Source organism: Glycine soja, chromosome 10 (genome assembly GCF_004193775.1).
Source record: "Glycine soja cultivar W05 chromosome 10, ASM419377v2, whole genome shotgun sequence".
Classification (NCBI taxonomy): domain Eukaryota; kingdom Viridiplantae; phylum Streptophyta; class Magnoliopsida; order Fabales; family Fabaceae; genus Glycine; species Glycine soja.
Genome location: NC_041011.1, coordinates 44,867,085 through 44,878,503, shown reverse-complemented (window position 1 = coordinate 44,878,503; position 11,419 = coordinate 44,867,085).

The window sequence follows — 11,419 nt, the reverse complement described above, 5'->3', positions numbered from 1 at the left end:
CTTTCAGGCCTTGTTTTATAACATTTATACAGTGATATCATGTTTTCTCAATTTGAGTTATTACAGTATTAATTGTTTTAGCCACTGGTTACAAAAATCTACTATGGATGTCACTACAGTCTCGTATTGATATATTTGGTGAACACACACGAGTAGAATGTTTATTTTCGTTTAGGGTTGAGATAATTTGCGTGACTTTGTTCAATTTTCGAGCCGATAGCTATTTATTTATAATTTTATACTCTCTGAATTATTTCACTATAATTATCTGTTAGCAACACCAGAAACAATAAACTCCAATAAACTTTTAAAAATTTACTTTACATTAACTATTACCACCTTTAGTGCTTTTTACACAAAATAAATATGTACATTTTTTTCCTTTATATAAAAAACATGTTAATTATTAATTTCCTTTTTATGTCATTAATTTATTTCATTAATTTATTGTGAAATTTATTAATGAGAAAACTTCCATATTTTTCGTACAAGTAAATGTATTCATTGACTTATTAACATTGCAAGTCACACAAATTCATTCATGAAAAAAATCATCCCTCAAATTACGGAGTGTTGCCATTAAATATAACTACCCTTTAAATTCTATAGTTATATGGATACTTTAAAGATAAAAAACCTAAATTTTTAACATTTTAACTAACTTAATAATTTTTATTATTCTTGAATTATGTATTTGTTTTTTACATAAAGAAACAAGGGAACCCTTGAAACTTTGTTTCCTTTTATCTTATCTCGCTTACAATTTTTATCACTCGCTTCTTCAAACTCATTTAGGATTTTTTTAATCTTCACAGTTTTCTTTAATTTAAAGTATAGTTTTTTGGGTTTCTCGTGTGCTATTTTCAATGTAAATTTAGGTTGTAACTCACTATTTTTGTGTTTTATTCTTTTTTACTTGTTTTCCATATTCAATCTTTTTATACACGGGATAAGTAACAAAAAAAAAAACTACAACGTAATCAAATGAGGAGGAGCACAACTCCGATTATCTTCTTGGATAACTAAATCTAACAATGGGGGAGCTGTCAAAATGGTAATTAGACCAAAACCAACATAGTGTCCTAAATGATACTCTTTGAGGTTCTTACCATTGTTAGGCCAACTTAAAGGGAAAAGCAAGAGTAATATAAGGTTGTGGAACTCAACAGGAAAAGATAAACAACTTTATTAGAGAAGATCCCATCAGGGGAGTGTTTCCATATCACCAATCTTCAAGACATTCCATGGAAGGAATAATATAACCAATTTGTTTAGGAGGAAAAAGGGAATGGATTGCGTCCCAATGTCAACCCAAATTTAATGCATAGGCATAAACTGGAAGGTTTCTCTCCTAGGGAGAAGTAAGGTGGGGAAATAAATTTTGAAGGCTATCAAGACTAACGATCTAAGAATCTATCCACAATCTGGTTTGATTACCATTTTTAATAGACCAACGAACATGACGGTGTGCATGGTGCCAATCTTGAATAATATTTCTTTAAAGGTGAGAACTCTTATCCACACAGTTTATATTTGGGATGGTCAAATTCTCACAAGAGGTACTTAGCTCTCAGAACACAGGTTCAAGGCTTATCAGGGTCAACTCTCAAATGCTAACCTAACTTCATAGTGTAGCATTGGTTAAGGTTACTAAAATTATGAAACCCAAGACCACCATGATTCTTAGGGGTGGAGATGGTCTCTTAAGAAATAAGGTGGCAGCAACGACTATTAACAATGTTTCCCCATATGAAATCCCAACATTTTTTCTCAATCTCTTTACAAACAGAGACTGGCAAACAAGTAGTTTGCATGAAATAAATAGGTAAAGACAAAGTGGAATGGGTGAAAGCGATTCTTCCCGCTAGAGGTAGCATTTTGGATTTCTAGCTAGATAACTTATTAGAAGGCTTTTGATGGTGAAGCACTGAGAGTCTCAAGTAGTTTTGAATGTCATTTGTCATTGGAATATGAAGGGGTTATTCTAAGAGAGAGTTAAGTCCTAATGTCATTCTTAACATTCTTTGAGAATAAAATCTTATATTTGTTTAAATTTATCTTTTGACAAGAGGAATCATAGAACAAATCAACAACTCTAAGGATCTCAACCAACAAATTATGAGTTTCCTTGACTACAAGGATGATACTCTTGAAGTATAAATATGATGTGAAATTTTGCGTTGGTTAGAATTAAAAAAATTGAACATCATATAAGTGAAGAGTAAATCTATAAACATGAGTCTTAAGTTTACTTATGTTATTATTTGAGATTCATTGGTGTAAATCTTTTTAGTATTTACTCCCTCGGTTACACCACAACAATTGGTATAAAAAATCTTTCTAATAGTAGGTTCAGGCGGGGTGTTCTATGGGTAAAGCAGCAGTGCAAATATCTACATGCAAGATATAGAGACTTCATTCCCTTTGCTAAAATTGGGAGACCTATAAGCCTCAACAATATGGAGCTTAAGAATCATGTATCCTTTATTGCTAAAGAGTTGGTTTGATTCACACTATTGTCAATACTCAATAGTGTGATGCCTATTAGCAAAGCTACTTTGAGTAGGACCAATGATAAAAGGAAGAATATCCATGAATAACCTAGGAATGATTTTAATAATAACTTCTTACCATACATTACAAAGAGCTATGGGTTGAAATAGGGTGACAAAGGAAGGTTTTTTCACTTAGGAATGACGGCAAAAAGGGTCTAATTCACATCAACAATCTGGTAGATCAGTAATGACTTGATAGATGAAATTAAACATGAAAAGACCAATAGTCCCCAAAAGATATCTCCTTGTTAAGAAAAAAAAAAGATCTTCGGAAGAGAAAGTAAGAAAAAAAAGTGAAGAGATTTGTATCTCCATTTTTGGTTGAAGGAATATGTGACATAAACATAAAATAGTAGGGACCTAATTGGTTGAAACCCAAATGGTTTAGGGGAAAAAATATGTCTAAACCAATGGTGATTCTATTTGCACCATTTTTTTTAACTTTTTATATTCCAATTGTCCTTTATGCATAGCTGACTTTCTATATTTCAAAGATTAAATTCAATAACTATTTGGAACTGGACAAAAAAGAATTTGAAACACATTTTATTTTAGATTTTAGAACACACTTTGAATAATTGGAAATAAGTTTCAAGAAAAAGAAAAAAAATGCTTAAGGGGTGATAAGAAGATTAAGAGATGAAAGGATGCCTTGGTTGGAAGTTGTTTTCTCTAGCAAAGCATAATGGCAAAATATTGAAATAATAGTGGTCGAATATTGTTTTCTTTAACAAATTATGACAACATTACTCTGATTTCCCTAAATTGATTAGATGCTTTTAAAGTTGCTTCCATGGCAAGCATGTGGGTGGTCCATGAGTCTTCAATGCCATGGTGTCTTGATGTGAGAACAATGGGTCCAAAGAGGTTTAGTGACGAGGGGAATACATACATAATGGAGCATGGAGATTCAGTAAGGTACTCTAATTGTGTATTTGAACAATGCTTGTACTTCTAGAAACTAAGTTTCCAAAGTGTAGATTCAACACTTTCGAAAATCTATTTTCAAATGTGTTTAAACTAATATGTTTTGTAAATTAAACTGCAAAATGTTTATTTATATTATGAAATTTGACTCATAAATCGAACAAAAAAAAATTGAACACAAGATCTTGCACCACTATATCAATCCTATGGGTTGGCCATGATAAGAGTTTGACTTGTAAAGTTCACAAGATCTTACACTTCAAGCTTCTCGCTCCTCTCTCCAATGATGTATTCTATGAAGATCAAAGTCTTTCTCCACAAATTTAATGTGTGTTGTCAATTGAGTTACATTCATTGAGTAAATAATAATGTTTCAACTAAATTTAATCCATTTTCTAATTGAAAAATAGTTTTAATTTCCTAATCATTTACATTAATTAACATTTTCCTTTTAAAAATAAACAAATTATAATTATATCTAATAGAAAAAAAAAATTAGTCCTTTCACGATATGGCAAACATCATTGATAAATATGTTTTCATTTTGTGAATGTTTCGAATAAAATTATTTCTAAAGGAATATACTAATGAAAACCAAAATAGTTGCATACATCCTCTTACATACAAATTGCTTTACTTGTGTAACTGTTGCATAAATTAGGCATATTTTCTGGACAAGTAAAGCTATAAATCATAAAAAGAAAATGGAATTGCATGGGAGTCGACTCATGAAACTTACATAGAAGTGTTCTTAACACTTGTAATCGAAGAAAAATTAGGATTTATTTTGTATTCAAAATATACAATAATGATAAATAAAGAAAAATAGATTTGTGTATTTAGATGCATGTTCTTGAAGCAATAAAAATTTTCTTTAATAGTATGAAGACTCTATATGTATTCTCACACCGAGACCAATCTCTGCTATTAATTATTTCATGAGTCAAACTCTAAAGAATAAATTCTCCTACTTTAAGTTTAAAATTAGACTTGAACTTTTTTAGTTTGTGTCTGGTGCATTTTGCCTTAGGTAAATGTTTTTATTTATAATGTTAAAAAATATGGATTTAAGCCTTTTTCAAAGAAAAAAAAAGCAAAGATTTAAAATAATTTCATATCTCTTTATCTTTATAAAAATAAACATTATCTCATATATTTTATTTTAAAAGGTTCTTGATATAAGACAAAGATAATTCATAATTAATCACATGTCTATTTACGATAACTAATCACATTCTTGATATGTAGCAATAGAATATTATTCTTATTTTATGGACAACTTCCACACTTATAAAATAATACTTCCCTTTTATATTAATTATATTCTTGGTGTTAGCAAAAAAATATAATAATATTCCACTTGTTTGTGTATGATCTTCTAGGTTCAATACTAAACCGGTAGCATCTAACAACACGTTTGGATAGCATAAAGTAACATATTTTACCTTCAAGAACCAATAAAAAAATAATGTAATATTTCTTTTCATCATTTATAGCTCAAGGTTAACTCTAGAGTATAATATTATTGTCAAACTCTAATAAGTTAACACATTTAATCAATGAATGACTTAAGAAACTATTTTTCTTCTCTCATTTAATTGCTCTGGACAATGTTTTAATTCTATCAAAGAGTTCAAATTTATCACCTAGAGTTGATGAATTGCTTCTTGATTAATCATTAATTCTACAAGTATTTAATCATATCCAATATTTATTCAACTGGTGCCCTAAGATATTAGGTGTCCGAAATTAAAATATAACAAGTAACTTGTTAATTATTATGATAATTTTAGATAAAAGAAAACTATTATATTTACTTGGCCAACAGGTAGCAACTAAATTAAGTGAAAAGAGTTTGAAATGGTATGGACTTTGAAGTAAAAAATGGTTAGCAATTTTTTCTTCTTTTTTGTTTTTATTGTTGTCGAATAATCAACACATTTTTTCGAGTGACAAACTCAAAATGCAATATTAGTTAAATATTACATATTCTTTAAACCAATTAATTATTTACAGTAGGCAATATAACGTGCATTACGTGGTTGGGCCACATCCCATATTAATTGCAGCATGGCTCCAAAGGCATAAGATAACCATTAAACTTTCTAGTCATGCCGATTAGGAAGCCTTACCACCAACTTGTATTTTATCAAAAGCTTTCAAATGCCATAAAAAGTAAATCACTACATACTTTGAGTTGTACCAGTCAACACCTTGGCTTGCATGGCTACTATGCACGAGTTCCATTTAAAACTCTATTTCTTAAGGGAAATAAAACAATTACACGATGTGTGTGTATATATATATATATATATATGCGCGCGTGTGTGTATTTTTATTGATTATATTAATTTGAAAATTAAAAACAAGAAAAACTCGATTGGTTGATGGAAATCATGAAAAATAAGTTTATATATGCTTTCATATTTTTTTCTTACCAAATTCCAGCGACATTAATATCTAGATAGTGATTTGGGTGCTTACAAAAGAAGGAATACATTCATTTTCCCTTTTAAATGCATTCTGTAAGGTAAACATTTTTATTAAATGATTAAATGAATTTTTAAAAAATAATTTATAATTTTAACATATTTAAATTGATATTTTTAAGAAAAACAATATTAGTAAAATTTTAATATATATACACACACATTTAATATTTATTGAACAACTAGTTTTTATTAAATGAAAAGTTATCTTTAGAAAATAACTAAAAGGTGAAAAAGATAAAAAAAAACTACTAATTAAATTTAAAACATTTTCTTATGAATGTGAGTGTATCCCTATTAAAACAGGAGAAAATATGTACGAAAACATTTTATATGACAATAAAATGAACTCATTAAATATATGTATAAAATATTTTATATTAGTAGTATATACTATAAATTAAAACCTGAATTTAATTCACACTTCATCAATTTTCATTCAGGAGTCTTTATTAAATGGTTTTTAGCTTCCTGCAAGAAACATTAATTTCCTCTAGAAAAACAGCTCGTGCAAGAAAGATATGGATGTCTTTTTAGTGAACGAACACGTAAACGGAGTTTAAAAAAACACACAAAATGCAATTGAAGATTTTATATAACATCTATTAGGATTAGAATTTAGGAGTTTTTTTTTGGGTGAATATTAGAATTTAGGAGTTAAAAGTAAAAGTACTGCAATATTATAAAAACGGATTTAGTAATTAGTTTGTTTTTTGTTATCATTTTTTTATACCAACTTTTGGTAATAGATTTAGGTCCTCTGGAATGAACACTTGATCCAGAGGATTAAAAAAATTCATCTGATAATAAGAAATCAACTAAGGATATTATATACACATAGATAATAGATAATAAATATTAATATATCAAAATATCAATCATTAATTTTGTTCATCAAACGCCTTTGAAGAAATCAAATCCATAAAAACATGTCACGTGTGCAGTTACTTAGAAGTACAAGTGTGGGGACCGAATAATGCGTTTTTTTTTTTACAGAATAATGTGTTTGTTTCTATCTTGAAATTAATTTAATTTTTTTATCAATAAATATTAATAATTACAACTAGTATGTTATGTTAGTAAAATTTGAATTGATGACTTTCTAATCAATTCAAACCTTAACTTAAGGGTAGGTACCCAGCATCTATAGTATTGTTTACCCGTTTGAAAGCGTAAGAATTGGTGCTGACTGAAGAATAAACATTGCATATATAATTTTTAATGATAAATAAGAAAATAATTATTAAGTAAATAAAAAGGGATTTTTGAAAAAAAAATTCCTCTCGTGATGGCTAACCGGGAACAATTTCGGACAATAATCCACACATTTCATGGTAACAGACTCTTTGGTTTTGGATTATTTCATAAGCGAACTTAATTTGTAAATTTTACTCAAATATGGATAAGAAGAAGAAAAACTAAATAAACGTGTAAAAGGTGTCAGAAGGTGTCCCAAAAATCTAAACTAATTGAAAATAATACATTTATAGAAATTATTCTTACAATATTTTATAGGTTTTTTTTTAACTTGACAAAATTCGCTAATATATCTTTGTGTTTTTATATTCTGCAAATAAAAAAAAATATTTGTTTTTTTATTTTAAAAATCATTTATTTAGCATAACTTTTTAAACATATTTTAAGTTTTTTAGAAAAATTAATACTAATGGACTTTGACTTTGACGAGTCGTTTTTTTTTTCCTTAACGTTGTCTACACGAACTATGTTAGCAACAATCTATATAATAAAGATTTATTTTATTATATAGAAGTAAAAAATAAAAAGGTGTCAAGATGTGTCCAAAAAACTAAATTAATACAATTTTTAAATTCAATACCAATAAAAATATTTTTATGATATTTTTATGTTATTTACTTCAAAACTTACAAACACTAAAACATGTTAACTATTTTGTTGGAAAAAATTTAAATATCAGGTAATCTATAAAAAAAAAAGTCAATTTAAAAAATATAAATAAAAGGTAATCTTTATTTCTTGAATTAACTAACATTTAAGTCTCATATCAATTAAAAATAAATTTAAATTAAAATATATAAGTAATGATAATTCTCACCTTTAATCTAATTTTTAGGATTGAGGTATAACTAAACTCATATCATATAGTGAAATCACTTCATTTCATGTATACTTTTCGGCTTAACATAGGCTACACGAGCTATTTAGCAAGCAGTAACACTCTATAAAATAATGTTTCTGTACAAAAAAAAACTATATTATATTTTATTTTATTACATAAACTGGTGAAACTAAATAAATCGTATAAAAGGTCTCAGGGACTGGTGTGCCTAAAAAAGCTAAACTGCTTGAAAGGAACACTTTGTCAGCAACCCACCGCTAGGGATCCATTCATTTAACTTTTGGAAAAGATAATATTTTTATTAGATAATTAGACAATTTGGTTGATTTAGGTCTCTTAATCATTTCTTTTCTTAGAAGTATCTCCATAATAAAAAATTATGAAATTAATCTATCGAATAGTAGAAATTATTATAGTGAATTTTATTTCTCTTAATAATTTCTTTTCATATACATGAATAAGAAATTAAATTTTTTGTTTTTGTAGAAATTTAACTATCTATATAAATTATGCTAGATCTTACTGATTGAGTCTTTGAATTATATTCTTAGTTATATGCATAAAAAAATTGTTGAGAGGGATAATGCCCTGGATGAATTAGTCTTCGATAACCGATTGAAAATATTTTAGTGTAAAAATATATTTTTATAATGTATTTTTTAAAAAATAAAAACTATTTTGATTCGTGAATGTGTGTGTGTGTGTGTTTTTAATAAGATCTATCTTTTTAATTATGTTTTTCTCTATTCATAAGATTTAAATTCAGTTGTATACTGTTTAGTAAAAAAAAATTGAGAGAAAAAACTATTTGTAATAGTTGACCTTTACTTTTTCTTAATTTTATGACTTTGTACCGTTTTTTTTTTTTTTTTGGCTACTTAATTTGTTATGTCTGCCTTAACATATTTCGTAAACCTCTTCACTGATACGTTCGAAATTTTACGCAATTGGGGGAATGAATGCGTTACTCAACTATTATTTAAATTAATGAATGGGACTAATTAAACTATTAATTAAAGAATTCTCAGTATTAGAGTTTACTTTAAAACATATTCATTGAATTGTTGACTGTATTCACTGTTAGGGCGTTGCAGTAGAGAGAATAAGAGTTTCTTTTAAATTTGAAATTATTACTAAGAAGCGAGAATTCAAAGCAAGCTGACACAGTGCATTTCCCATGGTTTTAATTTAATGGTTCCTAGAGCTTAAACAAACGTTCCAACTTTATATATATATAACTGTATGTTCTAGCAGTTTCTTTCTTCTTCTTTTTTTTTTTTTTTAACTACAGGGAACTCTGATAAATAATGGGATTATTTATGATGTGTTTATGCATACATGGTAAGGAATCAACTATTTTTTCAAGTATTTATTATTATATCGAAAACACAATTTATTTACTGCTTGCACGTTAAATAATTTAAAATATTTAGTAATAAAATATTTATATTTTCAATGTACGTAACCATGGACACATAATAAATAAATAAATAATAAGGCTCGGTCCTAACATTGTTTGTAGAGACGACGACACTTAATCCTATGACTGAAGGGATGAAGAAAACACACTCTAATTTGAGAAAAAAAAAGAATTTTTAATTCTTTTGGCAATAACTTACTTTTATTGATTTTTTCAAAAGCTTTTCAATTATTAATTTCAATTAATCAAAGCATTAAAGTTAACAAAAAAATTAATTTCCTCCAAAAAAAAATAAAACTTCTATTTGCATGTAATATTTTATATTTTTAGTAGAGAAAATATTTTATGTAATAAAATAATACATTTTAATGAAATTACATGTCTAGTTTTCTTTCATCTAAAATATATTTATATTTTATAATAGGCTTAAATAAATTTTTGGTATTTTAAATTTGGATCATTATTATTTTTTGTCCCTTAAATTAATTTTTAGTCTCTCAATTATAAAAAAATGTTCCTTCTAGCCGAATTGATTGATTTTTTTATGAATTTGGATGCATAATATGTGGCTTTTTTTTACTTAGGATCCTAGGAGGGATTAAAAATGTATTTCTTTTTATAAATTAAGGGACTAAAAAAGCAAATTTAGGATCCGCTTAAAGTGGTTGTAATATTTTGTTTATTGTTTTTCAGGTATAATTTTCAAAACATATTTAAGCTTTAAAATATTTTTGTCCCGGACCCTTAAAATATCAGAGCCTATCTTATGAGTAAATATCTAACTACAATGAATGAATGATTCATAAGATAAACTTATAAGAGTTATAAAATTAATTTGATGGTTAAAAAAAATCATGAGTTTAATTTCCTTCCATTAAAAAAAAAAACTAACAAATAACAACTACTATCATATAGGATAAACTGGTAGCATAATGAGAAAATTGACTCTAATAGTAAGATAGACTTGTAGCATACTAAGCAGGTAATCGCAACATACACACAAGATTCAAGCTCTCGATCATGTCATACCATTAAATTCTGGCACATATGTTGAAGAAAATCTGCATATTTAAAACATATTTAAAGCTAGATTCTTAGAGATCACAAATATTTTGTACTCCTAATAACTTTAGTGATACCAATGACAGTAAAGAGGTACTACTAATAACTAAAATGATCTACATGTAATGATATAAAATGACATACTGTGAAATAAATAATATATCAACAATTTCATCTATGAAATATTTTTTTAAGGGTATAAATATAATGATCGTACTGAAGCTATTAATTTTTTTTTTTGAAGATCATTATAACATTCTTAAAATATTATACTCTATAAATATTTTTTAATGTAAAAATTATACAAGTGATTTTCAAAGTTTTAGAAATTATGTTAAGTAGTCTTCAAATATTATTAGGCTGTACCAAAAAAATATATATTATTACTTTAGGGACTAGAAAAAACAACAGGATTTTTTTTTAAAAAAAAAAACAGGGTTTCAAGATAAGAGAGTTTATATTGAAACTCAATTTTGTTGGGTTTCAAGAGGTCTGTACTCTTCGTCCATAAATGTGTAATAACTCAAAAACTCTTCAATGGTAGGCCCAACTTTTTTTCCCCTTTTGTGTGGGCTTCATGAGGCAACTTTCAAGAGAGGGAAAAAAAAAAACATATTCGCAGAAAACAAATCTCGAAGATTTTAGGTGCACCGTGAACTGTTTATTTATTGTGCAGCACTTTTGCAGACGTGGCTTATTTTTTTTTTCATTTTTTTTATTATAAGTGACTTAGAGCATCTACAACCATAAATTACTCCATTGATTTTTAGCTTACCTTATCTGAGTCCTACGGAGCACATCAAATTTTAAAAACTTCATAAACTTTTTGACACTTTTTTTTTACAAATTTGCAACACTTTTTCTCACC